The 23,914-nt window shown below is 40.5% G+C and overlaps 1 long non-coding RNA gene and 2 pseudogenes across 3 annotated transcripts in view; 2 read left to right on the forward strand and 1 right to left on the reverse strand.

The window, feature by feature from the left end:
• The window catches only part of LOC118146121 (uncharacterized), a 33,375-nt gene that overhangs the window by 959 nt on the left and 8,502 nt on the right, over positions 1 to 23,914 (forward strand). The gene's annotated exons all lie outside the window — the stretch shown is intronic.
• Positions 11,642 to 12,212, reverse strand: LOC100411286 (glycine cleavage system H protein, mitochondrial pseudogene; annotated as a pseudogene). Its single transcript, XR_616757.5, has one exon. The product of XR_616757.5 is annotated as a glycine cleavage system H protein, mitochondrial pseudogene (transcript).
• LOC144578499 (ran-binding protein 9 pseudogene) lies at positions 20,002 to 22,345 on the forward strand (annotated as a pseudogene).

Here is a 23,914-nt window from a genome sequence, read left to right on the forward strand (position 1 = left end):
CTTAAAATGAGGATGGCGATGTATATAGGATGTAGTATGTAGTAATCATACAGTATGCTTACTTTCTGGTCTGAAACATGTCTGGAAGCCATGCCTGAGATGTGGTTAGGTGGGGGCCCCATTCTGTTCATTAGGGACCTTACCACACAAAGGGGTATCTCCAGGTTGTCACAGTCATTTTCTCAGGACATTACCAGCCTAAGTCCTTAGCTTCTGGGACAGTCTCACATTCTCCCACTGAGTAGGAATGTAGCTATTTGTATTCTCTTTTTAGAAGCAAGAGGACCTCCTCTGAAGGGTGAAGAGGAGGTATAGAGACATCGGTATCACCTGGATTCAAAGAAGAGAACCGACCATAATAAATTAGAAAACAATTTGTATTACCTGCTCCAAATACTCTTTAGTTTTTAGTCAGGTTGAGAGTCTGCAGTGTTGTTGACTTTCTGGAAATAGTGGCATCCAAAGTGTAAGGATCTGGGCTTTGGAATGAAAGATCTAGAATTAAATTCTTTTCTCACTGCTGATTAGCTGGGTGGCCTTCAGTGAGTTAATTAAATTATACATGCCTCAGGTTCTTTGTCAGTGGGGAAAACGCTGCAGGGTTGTGACTAAAAATAATGTTTATAAATCAACTACCCTGGTGATGAACATAGAGTGAAAGTTCTATCAATATCTATTCTTTTCTTTTCTTTTGAGACAGAGTCTCACTCTGTTACCAGGTGCAAGGCTGGAGTGCAGTGGCATGAGCTCAGCTCACTGCAACCTCCACCTCCAGGGTTCAAGGAATGCTTCTGCCTCAGCCTCCCAAGTAGCTGGGACTACAGGCATGTGCCACCATGCCCAGCTAATTTTTTATTTTTCAGTAAAAACGGATTTTCACTTTGTTGGCCAGGATGGTCTCGATCTCTTGACCTTGTGATCTGCCCATCTCATCCTCCCAAAGTGCTGGGTTTACAGGCATGAGCCACCACGCCAGGCCTATTCTTTTCTTTTTTCATTGTTAAAAAGATATATGTGTGTAAAGACAGCTAATATCAGGCTAGGAGTCCTTGGTTGATTCAAGTTTCATTTCATTTTAAGAGACTTCTTGTTCCTAGGAATCTCCAACTTTGGTAGAAAGCTGAGTCTACATACTGCTGATGGGCTGAAGTCAGAGCCCTTCAAAAAGGACCAGTGGGATCATTCAGCACTAGAACTAGGACAGCACCAGCTCGCTGGGTTTTCTGTTCCAATTCTGTGGCACAACTTCTGGCCAAGGTGCTGAAAGACACTTTTCTTGATTCCCTAACTACTTTCTCTTCTCTCCACTTCCTTTAGTCACAGGGTGGCTTATGGTCTTGTGGGCAGCCTGGGCTGGCCCCTAGTGAGTACCATAGATAAGCTTCACATCTCTTCACTGGAGCCTTTTGCCCAACTTACAAAGACAATGAATCGAGGTTGGAAAATAGGAGACAGACCAGTTCCAACAATTTCTGATTCAGTGTTCCTTCAAATGACAAGCTCCCTGTTGGGAAAGGTAATAACAACGCTGATAATTGGCATTCATTTAGTCCCTACTACTTTGCCTGTATTATTAAATTAAGCAATGATATAAGCAACTCTGGCCTGATATATTACTATATATTATAATTACTCCTAACTGTTGTTTTTGCTATTGTTATTTTCATTTAATTCTCTCAAATCTCTGATGAGCAGAAATTGCCATCCTTATTTTACAGATGAAGAATCTGACACTTATTGCCAATAAGCAGTACCTATTGAGGTCAATTAGCCAGAAAACAGCAGAGGCAAAATCAGGCTCCTGGTCATTTGGTCCTAGAGCTATTGTCAAAACATTACACTGCATCTGAAGATTCTTCTGGCCAAATAGGCAGAGGCCAGTATGATTACTTGACCCAATCTATTTCTTCTGAGCTGAATTCAGTGGTGCATGGGAGCTCATATGAGCTTGCAAGAGACAATTGTGTGCATTTCTTCCCAACTCTATGTTGGTAGCATGATGTCGACCAGTGGGAATATTTGTAACACACAACTAGGTAAACACTGCAAATTAGGGCTTTCCAAATTTTTCTGGAGGTCCAGCTTAGTAGTACCTCACCAGACCAGATTATTAAAATAAGATATAGGTAATGTGAAGGACTACCATATATGCCTGTAGATTTTGGTCTGTGGCTATCTGGCTACATATATAGCATGACAGAGAAATGGGAATTAACACAATTGGTGCTATTTTCTTCTGCATAACAAATTATTCTGAAATTAAGTGGCTTAAACAACAATAAATATGCATTATCTTTCATAGTTTCTTTGGGCCAGGAATTTGGGAGAGACTTAGTTGGCTCTGTTGGGTGGTTTGGCTTGGAATCTCTCTTGAAATAGCAGGCAAGAAGCCACTGGGCCTCCAGTCACCTGAGCAAAGTTGTGCCACTCACATAGTTAGCAAATTCATTGTGGCTGTTGTAAGGAAGTTTCAAGTCCTGATCACCTGGACTTTACAGAGGGTTACTTGAGTGTTTTCACAACATGGCAGCAGCCTTCTCCAGGGTGAATAATCTGAGAGAGCAAGGAAAAAGCTGCAATATCTTTTATGAACATCAAATTCTGCCATTTCCACAATATCCTGCTGGTCACACATCAGCCCTATTCTGTGTAAGAGATAACTACACAAGGGCATGAATAGCAGAAGAGAATCATTGGAGGAATCTTGAAAGATGGCTACCATGATTGTACACAGAAATTGTATACAGAAATCCTTCATCCTTCATGGCTGACAGCAAATAATTTTCTCCTAAATCCCATGCCACTTGCCTGATGTCTGTAACACCTAGTTTTTTTTTCTAAGCAATGAAGAAGGATGGCTGTTGGATAAGAAAACAAATGACAGTGTATACCCCAACATTATACACTCCCCAGATAAGAAACTCTTCTTGTACTCACCGTACAATTAGCCTCTACATGTTTGCTCCCAGCTTATTAACCAGAATAAATTGCTCTTGTGTATTTTTTGTTTGGTTTGCACAAGCCATCTTTGTGTCTCTCTGACTGAATAGACAGCCTTTTCATGGGGTGGGGTTGAAATCAAGAATTAATATCTGGGCAGTGAGTAAGGGAAAAAATGAATCTGATATGGAAAATAAACTTAGTTTCATTGGCTCTGAAAAGATAATGGTAGATGATGCCTCTATCCCAATTGGCCTGATCACAGGTGCATAATTCTGAAGCTGCTGCTTGTTGAGTTAATGCCCACGCTGAAGGAGAATGTGTGTGACTGCTCTAAAGGCAGTTTGAAACATTTTCAGTACAGTATATAGTGAAGGAAGGGGAGGGGAAAGCAGTTTTACAACAAAAAATGTTTGTGATCATTAACATTTGATTTCTTCATTATTTAAATGGTACAGTAAGTTTAAAAACAGAAAAATATTATTGCCCTGACTTAGCAGATAGTGTTTTTCACTCAAAACTTTAGTATGAAGAGCTCAAAATGGTAACTAGTTAACACAACATCACCTTGTAAAAAGGTTTGGATACAGCAGACACTATGAACTGTCATCTTTATTCCTTTTAACTTCCAAATTGAATGCATAAATCCAAGTGTTCTCAAATAGAAAGCATATTTTTCTTCTAACTGAGATAGCTGGGCCTGGTATAAAAATGCATTGAATGTAACATTCCTTATTAATTAGATTGACCATCCTGTCCACCTATAATGTGTGTTTTGTGTAGAAGATGACACCAAGCCTAAGGTGTGGCAGACTTACTTGAGCTATTCGTCATGAGATCACCAGACAAGAAGATTAAAGAACTACTCAGACAGTGGTATCTGAACTTCTGAAAGATTCAATGAATGCCTTATTACCACTAGGACAAAAGTGAGGAATGGGGGCTGGATAGCAATATTGTAGAGAGAGTCATAATTGGTTGTCTCAAAAGGGTCCCAAGTGACAATCTCTATTGACCTGAAGTGAGTTTCCCTTTCTTCATCCTAGAAGCTGTTAATATGTTCTTGTCAAAATTCTTACTTACGCCGGGCGCGGTGGCTCACGCCTGTAATCCCAGCACTTTGGGAGGCCGAGGTGGGTGGATCACGAGGTCAAGAGATTGAGACCATCCTGGTCAACATGGTGAAACCCCGTCTCTACTAAAAATATAAAAAATTAGCTGGGCATGGTGGCACATGCCTGTAATCCCAGGTACTCAGGAGGCTGAGGCAGGAGAATTGCCTGAACCCAGGAGGCGGAGGTTGCGGTGAGCCGAGATCTCGCCATTGCACTCCAGCCTGAGTAACAAGAGAGAAACTCTGTCTCAAAAAAAAAAAAAAAAAATTCTTACTTATAACAGTCAGGGTTAAATTAGAGAAGCAGACCACTGGCATATTACATATACTAGTGATCTGTTAGTAGGATTTGACCTAACATAGGCTGGTAAGATATTTAACCACCTTAGAGGCTGGTTAAATAGTCTCTATAGGGCTGTCATCTTCATATCTGAGGCTGAACCACGAAGTCCTCAGGGCAGTCTGGGAAGGAAAGGGAAGATTGTTGCAAAGTGAAAGAGAGCAGGGACAAGCTGGAGCCAGCAAGCACAAGCTGAAATGTACACAGAAGGGCTGGAACCCCTGTTAGTATTGCACTGCCTCCAATTTTAAATATACAGTGTCTTGTAAGAAAAGCTTGTGCCCTTCTTCATGCAGATAAACACATATCTTACCCATAAGTGGAGAAGCTGAAGTAGAAATTCAGGGGAGGATGGAGCAGCTGCAAGCCTGGCTTGTGTCCCATGCCAGCAAGGTAGCCCAGCAGATAAGTGACAAGGTGCATGAGCTGCCTGGTGCCCTCCTGTAGACTTTTCAAGTGTTAGAAAAATGTGTCTCCATGCCTTGCAATTTGTCTCTTGTGGCCAAGCCTAACTGGAAACAAACAGGGAAGGGATTCTAGGAAACCTGCTTCCACCTAGCCAAGTTGACATGTTACTAAGCCACCACACCACTTCACAGGCTAAAGCATTAGGTTCCTGGTGCAAAGTCCTGCTCTTCACCCCATCAGCTACCCATAAATCTGATGACTTCAGCATACAATATCTGTGACTCCTGTTTCCTTGACCTCCTTAACACCAGTGAACCCCTTGCCCGCTTCACCTCACCCATGACTTCCATAGTCATCCTTGACCTTGTGTCCCCTCCAAGATGGTCCATCTTCATAGTCTAATTAAAATTTCATTCTCTCTGACACGCCTCTTTCCAGCTTGCATACCCCACTCTGCTTTTACTTCATTAGGATTTCTAGTCTGTCAAGACTTTTGCTTTCATCCAAAATATCACCTGTTTCTCTTCGTTATCCTCCTCAGTCAGACTAGATTCTCAACACTGTCACTTTAATGGCCCTCAGCCTTATCTTTCTGTTTTTTTTTTCTCATGGTTATCAACAAAACCCCACTTCTGGGTGAACTCAAATAGTTTCCTCTCAAGGCCTTACCTAAGCAGCCAAGAGCTGTTAGAAGAATTAAAACAACAGGACTATAGTCACTTACTATAGTCACAGTTACTATCCCAAACTTCTACTACACTCTCCAGTCAACTTATATTTTTATATAATATAAAAATATATTTGTTTTATGAAACAAAATCTATAATTTTATTAACTTATATATGGAAAAACAATTATAGATTCAGATGCAGTTGTAAGAAATAATACAGAGATCCAGGCTGGGTGTGGTGGCTCATGCCTGTAATCCCAGCACTTTGGGAGGCTGAGGTGGGTGGATCACTTGAAGTCAGGAGTTTGAGACCAGCCTAACCAACATGGTGAAACCCCATCTCTACTAAAAATACAAAAATTAGCCAGGCATGGTGGCAGATGCCTATAGTCCTAGCTACTTCAGAGGCTGAGGCAGAAGAATGGCCTGAACCCAGGAGGCAGAGGTTGCAGTGAGTGGAGATTGTGCCATTGCACTCCAGCCAGGGCAACAGAGTGAAACTCCATCTCAAAAAAAAAAAAAAAAAAAAAAAAGAAAGAAAGAAAAGAAAAAGAAAAACAACACAGACCCTTTGCACAGTTTTCCCAGTTTCTTCCAATGGTAATATTTTGCAGAATTATAGCATAATATGACAACAAGAATACTAACATTGATATAATTCACTAATCTTATTCAGATTTCCATTTTACTTGTCCTCATTTTGTGTATATGTGTGTATGTAAATTCTGTAGAATTTTATTGCCGGTGTAGGTTCATGTATTCTTTATCATAACAAAGATACTAAACAACTGTAACAGCACAAGGCTCCATCGTATATTCCTTTATAGTCACCCCCACCTTCCTCTCACCCCATCCCATCCCTAACCCCAGAAAAATCCAAATCTGTCTTCCATTTATAAAATTTTGTCATTTCACAAATGTTATATAAATGAACTCATTCAGTATGTAAACTTTTGTTACAGGGATTTTTTTCTTAGTTTAAGTCTCTGGATATTCATCCAGGTTGTTGTATGTATCGATAGTTCATTCTTTTTGATTACTGAATAGTATTCCATGTACATACATACTACAGTTTATTTAATCACTCACCTTTTAAAGGACAGCTATCTTTATTCCACTGTGGGGGCTATGATCAAAAAAGCTGTCATCAACATTTGCATATAGTTTTTTTTGTGTGTGTGAACAGAAGGCTTCATTTCTCTGAATAAATGCCCAGGGTGTAATGGTGTTACGGTAGTTGCACGTTCAGTTTTTTTTTTTCTTTTTTTTTGAGAAGGAGTTTCGCTCTTGTTACCCGGGCTGGAGTGTAATGGGCAATCTCGGCTCAACATAACCTTCGCCTCCTGGGTTCAAGCAATTCTCCCACCTCAGCCTCCCAAGTAGCTGGGACTACAGGCGTGCGCCACCACGCCCAACTAATTTTTTTGTATTTTTAGTAGAGACGGGGTTTCACCATGTTGACCAGTATGGTCTCGATCTCTTGACCTTGTGATCCACCCGCCTCAGCCTCCCAAAGTGCTGGGATTATAGGCGTGAGCCACTGCGCCCGGCCACATGTTCAGTTTTTAAGAAAACTAACAAGCTGTCTTTCAGAGTGGCTGTACCATTTTACATGCCCACCAGCAATGTGTCAGTGGTGAAGTTTCTGTATATTCTCACTAGCATTTGATGTTGTCTCCATTTTTTAATTAATTAATTTACTTATTTATTTATAGTGACAGGTCTCACTATTTTGCCCAGGCTGGTATCAAACTCCTGTGCTCAAGCCAACCCACTGCCTCAACCTCCTAAAATTTTGGGATTACAGGTATAAGCCGACATGTGTGGCCTGTTTTTAACTTTAGTCATTTTGATAGTTATGTGAGGTTATCTCACTCTGGTTTTAATTTGTATTTCCCTAGTGGCTAGTAAGGTTGAACATCCTTTCATGTGCTTATTTGCCATCTGTATATTCTCCTCAGTACAATATCTCTACATATATTTGCCCATTTTGAGTTGCATTTTTTTTAACTGTTGAATCTTGAGGTTCTTTATATATTTTAGACACAAGCACTTTGTCAGACATGTAGTTTCCAGATATTTTCTTCCACTCTGGAGCTTGTCTTTTCATCCTCATAACAGAGTCCTTTTGCAGATCAAAAGTTTTTTATTCGATGAAGAGCAATTTATCAGGTTTTCCTTTAATGACTCATCCTTTTGGTATAACTTCTGGAAACACTCTGCCTGGTCCTCTATCCTGTAGATTTTCTCCCAAGTTTTTTACTAAAAGTTGTATAGTTTTACATTTTACATCTTTATCCATGGTCTATCTTTAGTTAATTTATGTATAAGATGTAGGACATAGGTCAAGGTTTTTCTTTGTTGTTTATTTATTTTTGCCTGTAAATGTCCAACAGCATCATTTGTTGGAAACATGATCCTTCCACTGAATTGCTTCTGCACCATTGTCAAAGTCAGTTGGGCATTTTTGTGTGGGTTTGTTTCTGGGTTCTCTGTGCTGTTCCACTGATCTGTGTGACTATCCTTCTGTCAAGTTACACAATCTTGGTTACTGCAACTCTACGTCTTGAAATTGAATAGGCAGATTTCTTCTTTTCTTTTCCAAAAACTTTAAATTATTCTTGCTTTTTTTGCCTTTCTTATAAATTTGAGAATAATCTATAGCTACGAACATTTTGCTAGGATTTTTAATAGCCCTTGCTTCATACCTGTATATCAATTTGGGGAGAATTAATATATTAACAGTGTTGAATAATCCAGTTCATGAACATGATGTGTCTTTCTGCATATTCAGATCTTCTTTGATTTCTTTCATCAGCATTGTATAGTTTTCAGTTTATAAATCCTGTATATGTCATTTAATATTTGCACCTGAGTATTTAATTTTCTTTGAGCAATTGTAAGTGGTATTGTATTCTAATTTCAGTTTCCATGTGTTGCTAGAATACAGAAAAAGATTGCTTTTTATCCTGCAGCCTGCATTGATGGTGGATTAGTTCTGGGAGCTTATTTGTAGATAGCTTGAAACTTCCTACGCAGACAATCATGTCCTCTTCAAATAGAGGCAGTTTGATTTCTTCCTTTCTAACCCATATGCATTTTATTTCCTTTTCTTGCCTTAACTGCACAAGCTGGAAATTCTAGCACTATGTTGAATAAGATTGCTGAGAGCAGACTGCTTGCTTTGTCTCTGATCTCAGGAGGAAAGCATTCAGTTTTTCACCATTAAATATGTTGGCTATAAGTTTTTATAGTTTTTAAAATCAAGTGGAAGAAGTTGTCCTCTATTCTTATATTTCCGAGAGTTTTTGCTATGAATGGGTGTTGAATTTTGTCACGTACCTTTTTTATATGTATTGATATAATCATGTGATTTTAAATTCTTTAGTATGTTTGTATGGTGGGTTACAATGATTAATTTCCCCATATTAAAATTAGCATTGGATCCCTGGGAATAAACCCTATTTGATCATGGTATGTAAATATTTTTGTATATTATTAATTTCTGTTTGATAATATTCTGTTAAGAGTGTTTGCATTTATACTCATGAGAAATACTCGTCTGTAGTTTTATTTTCTTGTCGTATCTAGTTTGGGTATCAGGTTAATAATAACTTCATAAAATGAATTTGAGAAGTGTTTTCTCTCACTTCCATTTTCTAGACAGATTGCATAGAATGAGTATTTATTCTTCTTCAAACATTTGATGAAATTTTTTAATAAAATCATCTGAGTCTGGAATTTTATTTTTAAGAGTTTTGAAATTACACATTTAATTTACTTAATAGTTGGGCTATTTATTTATTTATTTATTTATTTTTGAGATAGAATCTCACTCTGTCACCCTTGCTGGAGTGTAGCAATATGATCTCAGCTCACTGCAATCTCCACTTCCTGGGTTCAAATGATTGTTGTGCCTCAGTCTCCCTAGCAGCTGGGATTACATGTGTGCACCACCACACCTGGCTAATGGGCTAATTTGGTTATCTATTTCATATTGGGTGAACTGCAGTAGTTTGTACTTTTTTTGAGGGATTGATCCATTTCATCTAAGCTGTGATATTTATTATAAGTGTAAATTATAGTATTTCTGTATTATTCTTTTGCTGTCTGTAGGATCTGTAGAGCTATCCCAGTTTTGTTCTTCATATTTGAGATTTTTGTATTCTCTCTTTTATTCTTTGTTATTCTTGCAAGAATTTTGTGAATTACCTTTTTTAAAAAAGCTCTTTGTTTTATTGATTTTCTGTAGTTTTGTGTTTTTGATTTTAGTGATTTAGCTGTTACTTTTTTTTTTGAAACAGAGTTTCACTCTTGTTGCCCAGGCTGGAGTGCAATGGCATGATCTTGGCTCATTGCAACCTCCACCTTCCAGGTTCAAGTGATTCTCCTGCTTCAGCCTTCTGAGTAGCTGAGGTTATGGGCATGTGCCACCACGCCTGGCTAAATTTTCTTGTATTATTAGTTGAGGTGGGGTTTCACCATGCTGGCCAGGCTGGTCTTGAACTCCTGCCCTCAGATCCTCCACCCACTTTGGCCTCCCAAAGTGCTGGGATTACAGGCATGAGCCACTGTATCCAGCCAATTTTTTTGTTATCTTTGTTATTTTCTTTATTCTGCTTGTTCTGGGTTTATTTTGCTCTTTTTTATAGATTCTTGAAGTGAAACTTAGATAATTGAGTTAAAATCTCTTCTCTTTTCTAATGAATGTATATAGCGCTATCGATTTCCCTCTCGGCACTGCTATAGCTGTGTCTCATACATTTTTATATGTTACATTTTTAAATTTTCATTCAGTTAAATGCATGTTTAAAAATTTCCTTGATGTTTTCCCTTTCACTCACGAATCATTTAAAATTATTTTGTTTAGTCTGCAAGTGTTGGAAGATTTTCCCGTTATCTTTCTGTTGTTGATTTTTAGTTTGGTTCATTATGATTACAGAACCTACTCTCTATCATTTCAGTTATTTTAAATTTCTTGTCTGGGTGTGGTGGCTCATACCTGTAATCCCAGCACTTTGGGAGGCCAAGACCAGCCTGGCCAACATAGTGAAACCCTGTCTCTACTAAAAATACAAAGATTAGTGGTTGTGGTGGCACATGCCTGTAATCCCAGCTACTAGGAAGGCCGAGGCAGGAAATTTGACTTGGGAGGCGGAGGTTGCAGTGAGCTGAGATCATGCCACTGCACTCCGTGACACAACATATTACCTATCTTGGTATATGTTCTGTGGGCATTTGAAAAGTATGTGTATTCTGTTGCTGGTGAGTGGAGCATTGTATAAATGTTGATAAGATGATTAGATACTATTCCTTGATGTCATATTTAGTTCTTGTACAACCTGGCTTATTTTCTGCCCAGTTGTTCTCACAATTGTTAAGAAGTTGTTGAAGTTTCCATTGTTTAGTTCTGCTTTCAGAACTAATTCTATCAGTTTTTGCTTCACATATTTTTCAGCTCTGGTATTTGGCACATTCAGAATTATTAAGTCTTCCTGAAGGATTTGCGCCTTATCATATATAGGGTGCTCTTCCCTCTTTGGCAATTTTCTTTGCTCTGACATCTACTTTACCTGATGTTAGCATAGCTGCACCTGCTTTATTTCGTTCAGTGTTTCTTTTCTCCCCTCTATTCTGGCGTTGAGCCCATTCAGAGTTTTTTTTTTATGAAGAAGTATGTTATTATTTTGCTACAAAGCTGTTGCTTCACTGTATAAAAATAGCACCAGCAAATGCAGTGTGTTGCAAAATTAAGATAGTGTTGTTCTTCATCTGACACTGTACAAGCAACAAAACTCCTTCACTCCCAGTTATTTCCAGTGGACAGATCATTAAATATTTCACCCCAAATCCACGTATGGATGTACACAAGTTACAATATCATATAAGGCTTAAGAATAACAATGTTATCTCTGAATTATGTAATTTTTATAACTAGTTTTTAACATGGATAATTTCATGAATTCTGAATACTAAAGCCTAGTCTAAAAATCATAGGATATTGTGAAAAAGACATGTATTATGTTTATGTATAATCATTAGAAAGTTAAAGGGCACTGTCTTTCATTAGCAGGGTCAATAGTAGTTTTTTTCCCCATTGATAATGCTAAAAGTTGCTGTTCTAAGTCTTCTACCCACCACTAATTTAAGACAACTCTGCTGGGTTGCATTAAATCATCCTGGTTTATTTAGCGGTTCCATTTTCACTCCTCAATAGATTTTATGTATTTCTCATAGGCTTCTTCACTCTTAAGTTCATCTAGTTCTGAAGGGTTACTCAGTGTCATCTTGATCAGCCAACCATCTTCATAACAAGATTTGTTTACAAGTCCTGGATTTTCTGCAAGAGCTTCATTAATTTCGGTGACTTCTCCTGATAAAGGAGAATAGAATTCACTAGCAGCATTCACACTTTCCAAAGCACCAAATTCATCTTGTTATTCAATTTTGTCCCAACTTCAGGCAGACTACAGTAAACAATATCTCCCAACGCTTCCTGTGCAAAATTGCTGATTCCCACTGTTCCAATACCATTTTCTGTTGTTATCCATTCATGTTTCTCTGTGAATTTACGCATCGAAAGCAGAGCGGGTCCTGTGCGCAGCTTCCGGACGGCGCCTGCCCCCAGCTGCCAGGGCCTCGGCGGGCAGGACGCGGCGGGTGACGGGACCGCGCACAGGGTGCAGAGCACGGCCCGCACGCTCCGCACCGCTCGCAGCGCCATGTTCGCGGGGGTACCCGGGTCGAGGCGCTACGCTTCGGCCACCCGCACGGGGAGGTGGAGTGGGACCCAGAGTTTTTTCTTTATATCATCTATTTCTTAGATGAGTTTTTCTAATTATGTTCATTTGTTTCATGCATGTTCCAATTGTTTGTTAAAATACTGGCCAGGTACGGTGGCTCGCGCCTGTAATGCCAACACTTTGGGAGGCAGGTGGATTGCTTGAGGCCAGAAGTTTGAGACCAGCCTGGCCAACATGAAGAAACCCTGTCTCTACTAAAAAATACAAAAAATTAGCCACACGTGATGGTATGTGCCTGTAATCACAGCTATTCAGGAGGCTGAGGCACCAGAAATGCTTGAACCTGGGAGGTGGAGGCTGCAGTGAGCCAAGACCAGGCCACTGCACTCTAGCCTGGACAGGAGAGCAAGAGTCTGTCTCAAAACACACACACACACACACACACGTAATTAATTAATTTATGTATTTATCACGGCTGCTTTAAAGTCTTTGTCAGATAATCCTAACCTCTTTCTTATCTTAGTGTTGGTCTCTATAATTGTCTTTTGATTTTTCATCTAGTTTGAGATCTTCCTAATTCTTTGTGTGATCAGTAATTTTAACTTGAAATCTGGATATTTTCTTATAATATGAACCTGTAGGTCTTATTTAAACTCTCTGTTTTAGCTGGCATACCCTGGCACTTCTCTGGCAAAGGAAGGAGGGGTCACCTCCTTGTTATTTCCAGGTGGAAGTAGAAGTCTAGGTTCTCCACCTAGCCTCTGTTGACATCTGAGGTCGGGGGAGGCCCCTCCTTACTGCCAGGTAGATGTGGAAGTCAGGCTGCCCATGTGGTCTCCATTGACAGTTGGGAGTGACCTCATTACTGGTTCTTGAGAATAAAATTCTCAGTTCCCTACTTGGACTTACCTGACTCAAAGGATGTCTTTGGTGCCTTTTTACAGTCCTGCCAGAGTGTAAGTCTAGGCTCCACATTCAACCTCACCTGGGCTGGTGGTGATAGGGACCATGGTCTTTTTCATGCTGTTTTGCTGGAGTGGGACAGTTATTGTCTAAAAGTTTTCTGCCTTGCTAGGCTGTCCCTTTCCAGATTATTTGGCTAAACACATCAGGCCTTTATTAGGGCTGTTTTTTTTTTTGTTTTGTTTTTTTTTTTTTTGGTCTACATGAATTACCTTGACTGAGCCACTGGCTTCCTTAGTTTCAAAACTGTGATAAATGAGGCAAATAGAAAACCCAGAGAACTCACCACTGCATCATTCTTTCATCTTGAGAGCTCTCGGCAGTTTTCCCTTCTCTGCATCTTTCAGTTTCCTGTGTTTGTTTTATGTATAAAATGTCAAGGATTTTCAGTGGCACTTAGCAGGAAGAATAGAGAAGGGTGCCTCTATTTCGTTTCCTTGGAAGCAGTTCTCTCATTGTGATTTTAATTTGCATTTCTCTAATGCCAAATGATGTTGAACATCTCTTCATGTGCTTTTGTGGCATCTGCAATTCTCTTCTCTGAAATTCAACTATTATCTTAAGCTTCATTCTTTCAACCTTCCGACCATCTTATTTCCTGCTTTGCTAAGAGCAGATTTTTCTCTTCTCAAAGAAAATTGAAGTCATCAAATGGGAACTTCCTCAAAATTTTAACACCGATCCCACAAATGAATCCAAATTTGCCCCCTTCAACCTTTCTCTCCTGCTGCATGGGGTCCTCTCCTCTTCCTCTTCTCTGAATCCTAGGCCATTAATCATTGCTTATCTTTCCCATATATTCAATTACTTCTCAATCAACCTTTCCCATGAACATTTAAACCAGCTCAAGTTTCACTTTGTTAAACAAAAGCACACAGGACTCCCTTTCTCTTCTGTTATTTTGTTTCTCTCTTCTATCACAATCAAAATTTCTCAAACACTATTTCTACTAAAAAAAATTTTTTTTTTTTTTTAAATAGAAGCAGTGTTTTACTCTGTTGCTTAGGCTGGTCTCAAACTCCTGGTCTCAAATGATCCTTCTGCCTCAGCCCAAAAGCTGGAATTACAGGTGTGTGCCTCCATGTCTGGCAAAACAAGCACTTGTATTTCCAGTCTGGCTTCTAGTCTCTTCTCCTGACTGAAATAGCTCTTGCTCAGGTCAATGAAGACCACCGAGTCACCAAATCCAGTGGGCATCTGTCCACCCATACTTTCCTTGACCATTTTTTTTTCCTTGAAATACCCTCTTCCTTCTACTTTGGGGCACCCCCACTCCACGTTTTCTTCCTGGTGCTCTGGATACTCATTCTTGTCCCCTTTGCAGACTCTTCCTCCCCACCAGGCCATTAAGTATAGTGGATTCCTCCAGGCTCTGTCAGGCTCTTTTTTTCTCCATCTAAAACCTCTCCCTGGGAAACCTCATCCACCACCATCACTTCAGTTATCAGTTTCATAGCAAAGACTTACACATCGATATCCCCACCCAGACTTCTCTGAGCTGCAAAATCTCATATCCAATTGGCTTCTCTAAATCTCCACTTGGCTGTCACAAAGATACATCAACCATAACAATCCCACACAGAACCCATTACCTTCCCCCATAAGCCCAGTTATCTTTTCTCCATTTCTACTGCTGCCACCACAGTCCAAGCCATCAACATCTTTCACCTGGATGTCCATAAATAGCCTTAACTGGACTCCCTGCATCCACTCCACCTGGATGGATGGATGGTTCTTTGTGACAGAATGCCAAAATATAAATTGGATGATATCAGCTTCTGCTTAAACCCTTTCAATACCTCCAATTACACTTAGCATCAATCCCCACATCCTTTTTTTTTTAAGACAAGTTCTCCCTCTGTTACCCAGGCTGGAGTGCAGTAGCACAATAACAGCTCACTACAGCCTCAAACTCCAGGGCTTAAGCAATCCATCTGCCTTGGACTCTCAAAGTGCTGAGGTTACAGGTGTGCATTACCATGCCCAGCTAAATGTTTAATTTTTTAATTTGTAGATAGAGTCTTGCTGTGTTACCCAAGCTGGTCTTGAACTCCTGGGTTCAAGAGATCCTCCTGCCTTGCCCTTCCAAAGTGCTTGGATTATAGGCTCACACCACTGCACCTGGTCAGCCCCAAATCTTCAACCTGGTCTGTAAGGGTTTCTGTGATCTGGACCCTGTCTCTTGTCTAGTCTCATGTCATGTCATTGCCCCCCCCCACCTTCATTTATCACATAAACTCCAATGGCCTTCAATCAGTGCCTTTACCCTCATTTCAAAAACACCCCAACTAAAAGGATAGAATTTTCTCAAACCTCAGCAATATGAAGGTCCAGAAAGCCAGAGGGGAAGCCATCGCCTGTTCTAAATATGAACATTCTTTGCTTCAGGACCTTGAATTGTGATTCTGCTCCTCCCAGCACTGCCCATTTTGAAATCTGTCCTTCATTAATCCACTTGGAGACTTTCACCACTGCCTTCCTGTTTTTTTCTGTCTTCTCTCTCCTCTTCAGATCAATACACACCCAGTGGATCCTGGCATTGGGCCATGACATCCTTACTAGCATTGCTTCTCCAGCTCTGTTATGCTGAAGCATAGTGCTTGGTAAAACCATGCTACAAGTCATGGAATAACGCCCCTTACATCCTGACATTCAGCCTCTCGTAGCCCCCTTCCCTTACAACCCAATGGGCAATTTCTCCCACCCAGCTCCAAACTTAAACATGGGAGAAATATGAGAATTTTTGTGCAAGATGTCAGTTAGAAATTGATTTTGAAATGACAATAAAAATGTATTTAGGTGTAGGAGAAGCTTCTACTGAAAAATAGGTGAGCAGATAGGGCTTGGGGGATTTTGTGATTATTACATAAAGCCTGTTTAGAGGAGAGGAATGCATTGGGAAGGAGTATCAGGATGTGAAGTAAGACCTTTGTGCTCTGTTGAGCCATTAGTTTTGAAAATAATTGTGCACGTACTATGCTTCAGGGACTTCAGTGTCAAGAGGAGGACTTGTGTCACCTCCTCAGGGAATCCTTTCTGGATCCCTCCTGCTACTTTTGAGCTTCATCTTTTCTGAGTTCCTATTGTACTTTCCATTAGTTAATTTAGTGAATTAATTATTAATTGTATTAAGATATAACTTATATACCATAGAATTCATTCTTTTAAAATATACAATTCAGTGGCTTTCAGTATATTCATAAAGTTATAAAATCATTACCACTATTTAACTTCAGAATGTTTTCAATATCCCCAAAATAGGTTTCATATCTAGTAGCAATCACCTCTCAAACTCCTGTTCTCCCAGCCCCTGGCAACCCCTAACTTACTTGCTGTCTACAAATTTTCCTATTCTGGACAGTTTGTATAAATGAAATAATTCAACATGTGATCTTTTGTGTCTGGCTTCTTTCAGTGTTTGTTCATATTGCAGCATGTATCAACACTTCATTTTTTTATGGCTGAATAATATTTCTTTGCATGGATAGTTACATTTTACTTATCCATTTATCAGCTGATTGACATTTGGGTTTTTCCACATTTTGTCTATTGTAAACAATGTTGCTATGAATAGGTATAAAAGATCTTGTGTAGAAATATATTTTCAATTCTCTTGGGTATGTACCTAGATGATATACAGATGATAACTGTATTTTTTATTTTTTGAGAAACTTTCAAATTGTTTTCCAAAATGCTGTACGATTTAACATTCTTACTAGCAATGTATAAAGTTTCCAGCACATTCAGATCCTTGCCAACACTTATTATTATGACCTTTTTTATTTCAGCCATTCTAGCAGATATGAAATGGCATGTCATTATGGTTTTGATTTGCATTTCTCTAATAACTAACAATGTTGAGCAATTTTCATGGGCTTATTGGCCACTTGTGTAACTCTTTGGAGAAATATCTATACAAATTGCTTTTACCATTAAAAAATTGGTTATTTGTCCTTTTACTGTTGAAATATAAGAGTTTTAAAATATATTCTGGATACTAGTGACTTATAAGATATATAATTTCCAAATGTTTTTTTCAGTCTGTGGGCTGTTTTCATGTTCTTGAGTATTTTTTGAAACACAAATGTTCTTAATTTTGAAAAAGTCCAGTTTAGCCCTTTCTACTATGTTTGTCTTGTGCTTTTGTTGTTGTGTGTAAGCAACCATTGCCTAAGCCAAGGTCATTAAGGTTTATGCCTATGTTTTCTGCCAGAGTTTTATAAATTTCACTTCAGTTTTCTCACATATGTAATGCAGATAATAAAACTTTAGATCATAATATTTTAATCTTAGTATTGTTCAGAGGCTTGGATATGTTGACACATAGAAACTCATAATTAAAGGTTAGACTCTGATGTTTCGTAATTATGAGTGTTTATTCTTTGTGCCTTCCTAACTTCAAGGAGTTCTTTAATCACTCCCTGTTTAACCCAAGCAAGGGTTGGCAAACTCACCCGCTAACAGCAACTGATAAACAATGGTGTCTGCAGCTTTCTAATGCCCGAGCTTCTACAAAGGCCTTCTTTAAACCCAGGTAGGCTCAACAACAAGGTGCTCTATCCATGGGGCTCATGCAGTAACAACACTGTGAACAGAGAACACCTGCTGCCTGTGGCACTGGCCAGGTGTGAAGAGAGGGACTGTAAGGCCGTTTTCCTGGAGAAGTTGGGGCATTAGAACTGGGAGAAGGTAGGCAATCCCAGTACTTACCTAGAAAGAGATGCAACCCAGAGACTCCTAGAAAGCAAAGCAGAGTGCATCGAAGATTTCCAAGATGATAGTCCTGGGGGTGGAGGATTATCCCTATTCACCATCTTAAACATTTGATAGGAGAAGTTATGCTAGGATTTATTTATGTTTCCTGGTGTGTGTGTTCTTTTTCTCAAAGAAAATGCTTTGATTTTTTCTTTCTTTCTTTTTTTTTTTGTGTGGAGGGGGATGAAGTCTTACTTTGTTGCCCAGGCTGGAATGCAGTGGCACGATCTTGGCTCATGCAACCTCCACCTCCCAGGTTCAAGTGATTCTCCGGCCTCAGCCTCCCAAGTAGCTGGAATTATGGGCACACACTACCATTCCCATCTAATTTTTGTGTTTTTGATGGAGATGGGTTTTTATCATGTTGGCTGGGCTGATCTTGAACTCCTGACCTCAAGTGATCTGCCTGCCTTTGCCTCCCAAAGTGCTGGGATTACAGGTGTGAGCCACCACACCCGGCCGAAGTGTAAGGCACCTTCTTCCAGTTGGAATTCAACCAGTGACCTAAGGATTGTTTCAGGTTTTTTTTTAAGTTTGAGAACAAGTGATCTAATCCAACCTATCATAAATGAAAAATGCAGCCCAGAAAAATTCAGTGACTCACCCAAAGTCACACAGAACAGGAGAACCAAAGCTGGAACTCCAAAGTACATGTCTTTTCTCACCAAAAGACCAAGGTTCTTTCTATCTCACCTGCTGCCTCCCAGTTAAGTCACCTCCCCCAGCATCTGAAAAAGTCTTAGCATGTGCTGACCTGAGTCACAGAGTATCTTTGGTTATAGATATATTGTCTCCAGGAACAGATTTATCTGATCATAGATGTTTGGAGCTACAGGGCATGGGGACTAGATTTAGGATCAAGAGGATGAATTTCAAACTCGGGCTCTGGTGGATCTGAGGTACCATGTAACCTGTGCACATCTCAGCTTTTTCATCTGAAAAGTGGGATTCTAAATTCTCTTCCTGCTGCCTTTCTTTCATTGTTCTGAGGATCGCTCAAACAAAAGACATGAAAAAGATGTTTAATTGTAATGTATTCATTTAGATCTTCATTTATTCTTTTAGTAGCAGAATATTGATGCTCATGGCTTTATTCGGTTTAGAGAATCACTAGTTCTAACCCTGTCATCACGGGGTTTTTCTTCTGACTCCTGAGCTGTCACGGAGACACTGTGCTAATGGCTGAAAGTTTGTCACTCTGTTCTACACATAGAGGATGTCATGTGATGTGGGTGACTCCACCCAGGACAACTCCCTTCAGCTCTTGCTCATATTTCCAGATGTTCCCTAGACTCGAATACCTAAGGATCTAAGACACATCTGTATTTCCTCTCCCTCAAGCCTGGTTTGTCTTTCTCATCTTGGTATATGGCACCTCCAAAATCCTTATGTACTCCCATATCCTCAAACCTCACCTCATTTACACATAGAAATAGGAATTTTCTCTTCAACATCCATTCTGCCCTCCCCCACTACTCAGCAACTATGTCATTTGTGTAGGACTGACTACATTCCTACTTTTATTGGTCCAAGTAAATTAAAATAATGTTACTCCCTTATCTATGGTGATTGTTTCCAGTAACTCCCATCGAAGCTAAGCTAATAAATCCATTGGCAACTGGGGATTAATGGGAGTATTAAACCAACTATCATGTTAATTCTCCTGGAAACAGGGATTTGTTTAGAAGTAGTCCAACTGGCCGGTTGAGGTGGCCCATGCCTGTAATCCCAGCACTTTGGGAGGCTGAGGTGGGCGGATCACAAGGTCAGGAGTTTGAGACCAGCCTGGCCAACATGGTGAAACCCCGTCTCTACTAAAAATACAAAAATTAGCTGGCACGGTGGCAGGTACCTATAATTCCAGCTACTCGAGAGACTGAAGCAGGAGAATTGCTTAAACCCAGAAGGCGGAGGTTGCAGTGAGCTGAGATCATGCCACTGTACTCCAGCCTGAGTGACAAAGCGAGACTCCGTCTTAAAAAAAAAAGTGGTCCAATCCAGCCCCAACTCAAGATTTTTGTTTTATGGTTGTTGGAAATGATGCTTGCTTCCTCCTATTCCTCCTATATGTGAACAGAACCAACTCACGATCATGTATGTATATGTTCTTGGAGCCATCTTGCAGTTATTAATAGTTAGCATAAGGATAAATGGACACATAGGGAATGGGAGACAGAAAGGGTAGGCCTGAGAATCAGCGACAACGCCCCTGGGAAGCAGAGGAGGAAGGAGAGTAGAGGTGGAGGTGACCGCAGGCCGAGTCGCTACCGGGATGTCCGGGCAGCCGCCGCCACAGCCAGCGGCCTTGGCCCCAGTCTCCGGAGTCGTCCTGCCCGCGCCCCCGGCCGTCAGCGCCGGCTCCTCTCCGGCCCGCTCGCCTGGCCGCCCTGCTCCTCTACCCTCTGCCGCCCCCGCCGCCCCCTGCTTCGGCGGCCGCTTCCGCCAGCGGGTCCCCTCGGCCTAGCCGCTGGCCCCGGCCCGGGCGGAAGCACCCCGGCCCCAGCCCTGGTGGCGGGCAGCAGCGCAGCGGCCACCTTCCCGCACGGGGACTCGGCCCTCAACGAGCAGGAGAAGGAGCTGCAGCCGCGGCTGAAGCGCCTCGACCCGGCTGTGAACGAGCAGGAGACGCCGCTGCCCCGCTCCTGGAGCAGGAAGGACAAGGTCGGCTACATCGGCCTCTCTCAGAACAACCTGCGGGTGCACTACAAAGGTCATGGCAAAGCCCCAAAAGATGCAGCATCAGTTCGAGCCACGCATCCAATACCAGCAGCCTGTGGGATTTATTATTTTGAAGTAAAAATTGTAAGGGAAGAGATGGTTACATGGGAATTGGTCTTTCTGCTCAAGGTGTGAACATGAATAGACTACCAGGTTGGGATAAGCATTCATATGGTTACCATGGGGATGATGGACATTCATTTTGTTCTTCTGGAACTGGACAACCTGATGGACCAGCTTTCACAACTGGTGATGTCATTGGCTGTTGTGTTAATCTTATCAACAATACCCGCTTTTACATCAAGAATGGACATAGTTTAGGTATTGCTTTCACTGACCTACCGCCAAATTTGTATCCTACCATGGGGCTTCGGACACCAGGAGAAGTGGTTGATGCCAATTTTGGTCAACATCCTTTCGTGTTTGATATAGAAGACTATATGTGAGAGTGGAGAACCAAAATCCAGGCACAGATAGACCGGTTTCCTATCGGAGACCGAGAAGGAGAATGGCAGACCATGATACAAAAAATGGTTTCATCTTATTTAGTCCACCATGGGTACTGTGCCACAGCAGAGGCCTTTGCCAGATCTACAGACCAGACCGGTCTAGAAGAATTGGCTTCCGTTAAGAATAGACAAAGAATTCAGAAATTGCTATTAGCAGGAAGAATGGGAGAAGCCATTGAAACAACACAACAGTTATACCCAAGTTTCCTTGAAAGAAATCCTAATCTCCTTTTCACATTAAAAGTACGTCCGTTTATAGAAATGGTGAATGGTACACATAGTGAAGTACGATGTTTGGGAGGCCGAAGTCCAAAGACTCAAGACAGTTATCCTGTTAGTCCTCGACCTTTTAGTAGTCCAAGTATGATCCCCAGCCATGGAATGAATATCCACAATTTAGCATCAGGCAAAGGAAGGACTGCACATTTTTCTGGTTTTGAAAGTTGTAGTAATGGTGTAATATCAAATAAAGCACATCAATCATATTGCCATAGTAATAAACACCAGTCATCCAATTTGAATGTACCAGAACTGAACAGTATAAATGCGTCAAAATCACAGCAAGTTAATAATTTCACCAGTAATGATGTAGACATGGAAACAGATCACTACTCCAACGGAGTTGGAGAAACTTCATCCAATGGTTTCCTAAATGGTAGCTCTAAACATGATCACGAAATGGAAGATTGTGACACCGAAATGGAAGTTGATTCATCAGATGAGACGTCAGTTGTGTGGAGGAAGTCAGGCCACCGTAGAAAGAGTGACCACTTTGGATGAGAGCTGCAAGCAATGAGTGAACAGCTAAGGAGAGACCGTGGCAAGAACACTGCAAATAAAAAAATGTTGAAGGCATAGTCAGATCCCTGGAACAGCCCAGTTGGAAATCAGCTTGACCCAATTCAGAGAGAACCTATGTGCTCAGCTCTTAACAGTGCAATATTAGAAACCCAGAGTCTGCCAAAGCAACCTCCCTTGCCCGAGTAATGGGACAGGCCACACAATGTCTAGGACTGATGGCTCCATCAGGAATTGGATCCTGTGCATTCACCGCAATGGAAGACTACCTACATTAGCTATGCATTTCAAGAGTTCACACTTATATTGTGGCATATAGTCAACATGGAAATAGACCAGCTCTGCTGATTTGAAATTTAGATTTTTAAAATTATGTACTGGGGACAGGTTTTTGTCGCTTTACATTGCTTCCTAGTTTACAGCATGATGCAAATGATTTTCTAACTTAGTGTTAGGAGAAATTATTTTCCATCTTTAACCTCTTAGTTGTCTAAGAGTTAAATATTACTGAATTTCAGATGTTCAAATTGATCATCACAAATTCTTTAAAACAATTACCTATAAGAAACCAAAAATCCTGCCTTCTTTGTGGGGGAGGGGTGAAAGAGGGGAAGGAAATGGAACAAGTTTTGTTTGTGTTAGCATGTGGGTGATGTAAACTTCAAATTGGGAGATGTTCCAACCCCTGCTCCCATATAAGCATTCAATCAGTGTAACTTGCAAAATGCATAAACATCCGACAGTTTGAATTTATAGTGTTGATGGAAGAAATCATTTTTCATGTGTACTGTAAAACTTGAAATACTCAGGAGCTGAGTGAATATGTTTGTTGCTACTTACAATTCCAACCTGTTAGTCCCAGTAGGTTTGTTTTAACATGGTCTTTTCCAGCTTTGTTTTCTGTTTAACTACAGATGACTTCTGTTGTAGACTCGCAAGTTTAACTGTTGTATTATAACAGTATTACATGTCAACGGTGTGGTTATGACCTTTATTTATATAAAAAACAAATATTTAGTCAATTTACTGTGTCTTAATTTAATCTTTGTAAATCTTCCATTTTTAAGTGCTTAAATGAGTACTACATTGCAATAAAATGTAGTGATTAATTAACCAGCCATTAAAAATTTACTTCTACAAAAAAAGAAAAAGAAAACGAGTCCTGATCAAACCTTGCCTGAAGCCTCCACTCTTCCACTTTTCATTTGTGTGAATCTGTAAGTTGTGCTTATTTTTCAAAGACAGTTAATATTTAGATATTCTGTTACCTGAAATCAAAAGCACCCAGACTGATAAACTTACTTAAACCACTAGCAAGTCATGTAACACCTGTTTTCAAAACTGTACACCAAATCTGGCCATATCTCACTGTTACCATCACCACCATCTAGCTCAAGGCAGCAGCATCTTGGTCTGAACTTCTGGACTAATGTAAAAATCCCTACTTCACTTTCCAGCCTCTACTATTCAATGTAGCCACAAACAGCAGCCAGAGAGATCAGTTAAAAATGGAAACCAGATCTGATTACTTTCCTGCTAAAAACCTTTCAAAGATTTTCATTTGCTCTTCAAATAAAACTCGCTCTTCTCCTTCCCCGTCCCTGCCAGTCCTACTGGATGGACATGGCCCCTGCGTCTCCTGTTGCTTCTCTTTGGGCTCTCTGCCCCAGCCTTATACCTCTTCGTGGTCCTTGAACAGCCATGCCCTTTCCCACTGCTGTTCCTCCTGCCTGAAATATTTCCCTTTTGCACTCACCTGACTGCTTTATTCTTATCCTTTAAGTCACAGCTCGAATATCACCTCCTCAGAGAGGTCTTTCTTGACCACCTCTCCCAGCTTCCCTATCTGATCCCTAGTTTGTCCTCCAAAGTGCTTACCACAATTTGTAATGATCTCTTTTATACATTTACTTGTTTGTTGTCAGTACAACGTAAGCCCCTCATGAGGACCTTGTC

The sequence above is a fragment of the Callithrix jacchus genome, chromosome 12, assembly GCF_049354715.1.
Source record: "Callithrix jacchus isolate 240 chromosome 12, calJac240_pri, whole genome shotgun sequence".
NCBI lineage: Eukaryota > Metazoa > Chordata > Mammalia > Primates > Cebidae > Callithrix > Callithrix jacchus.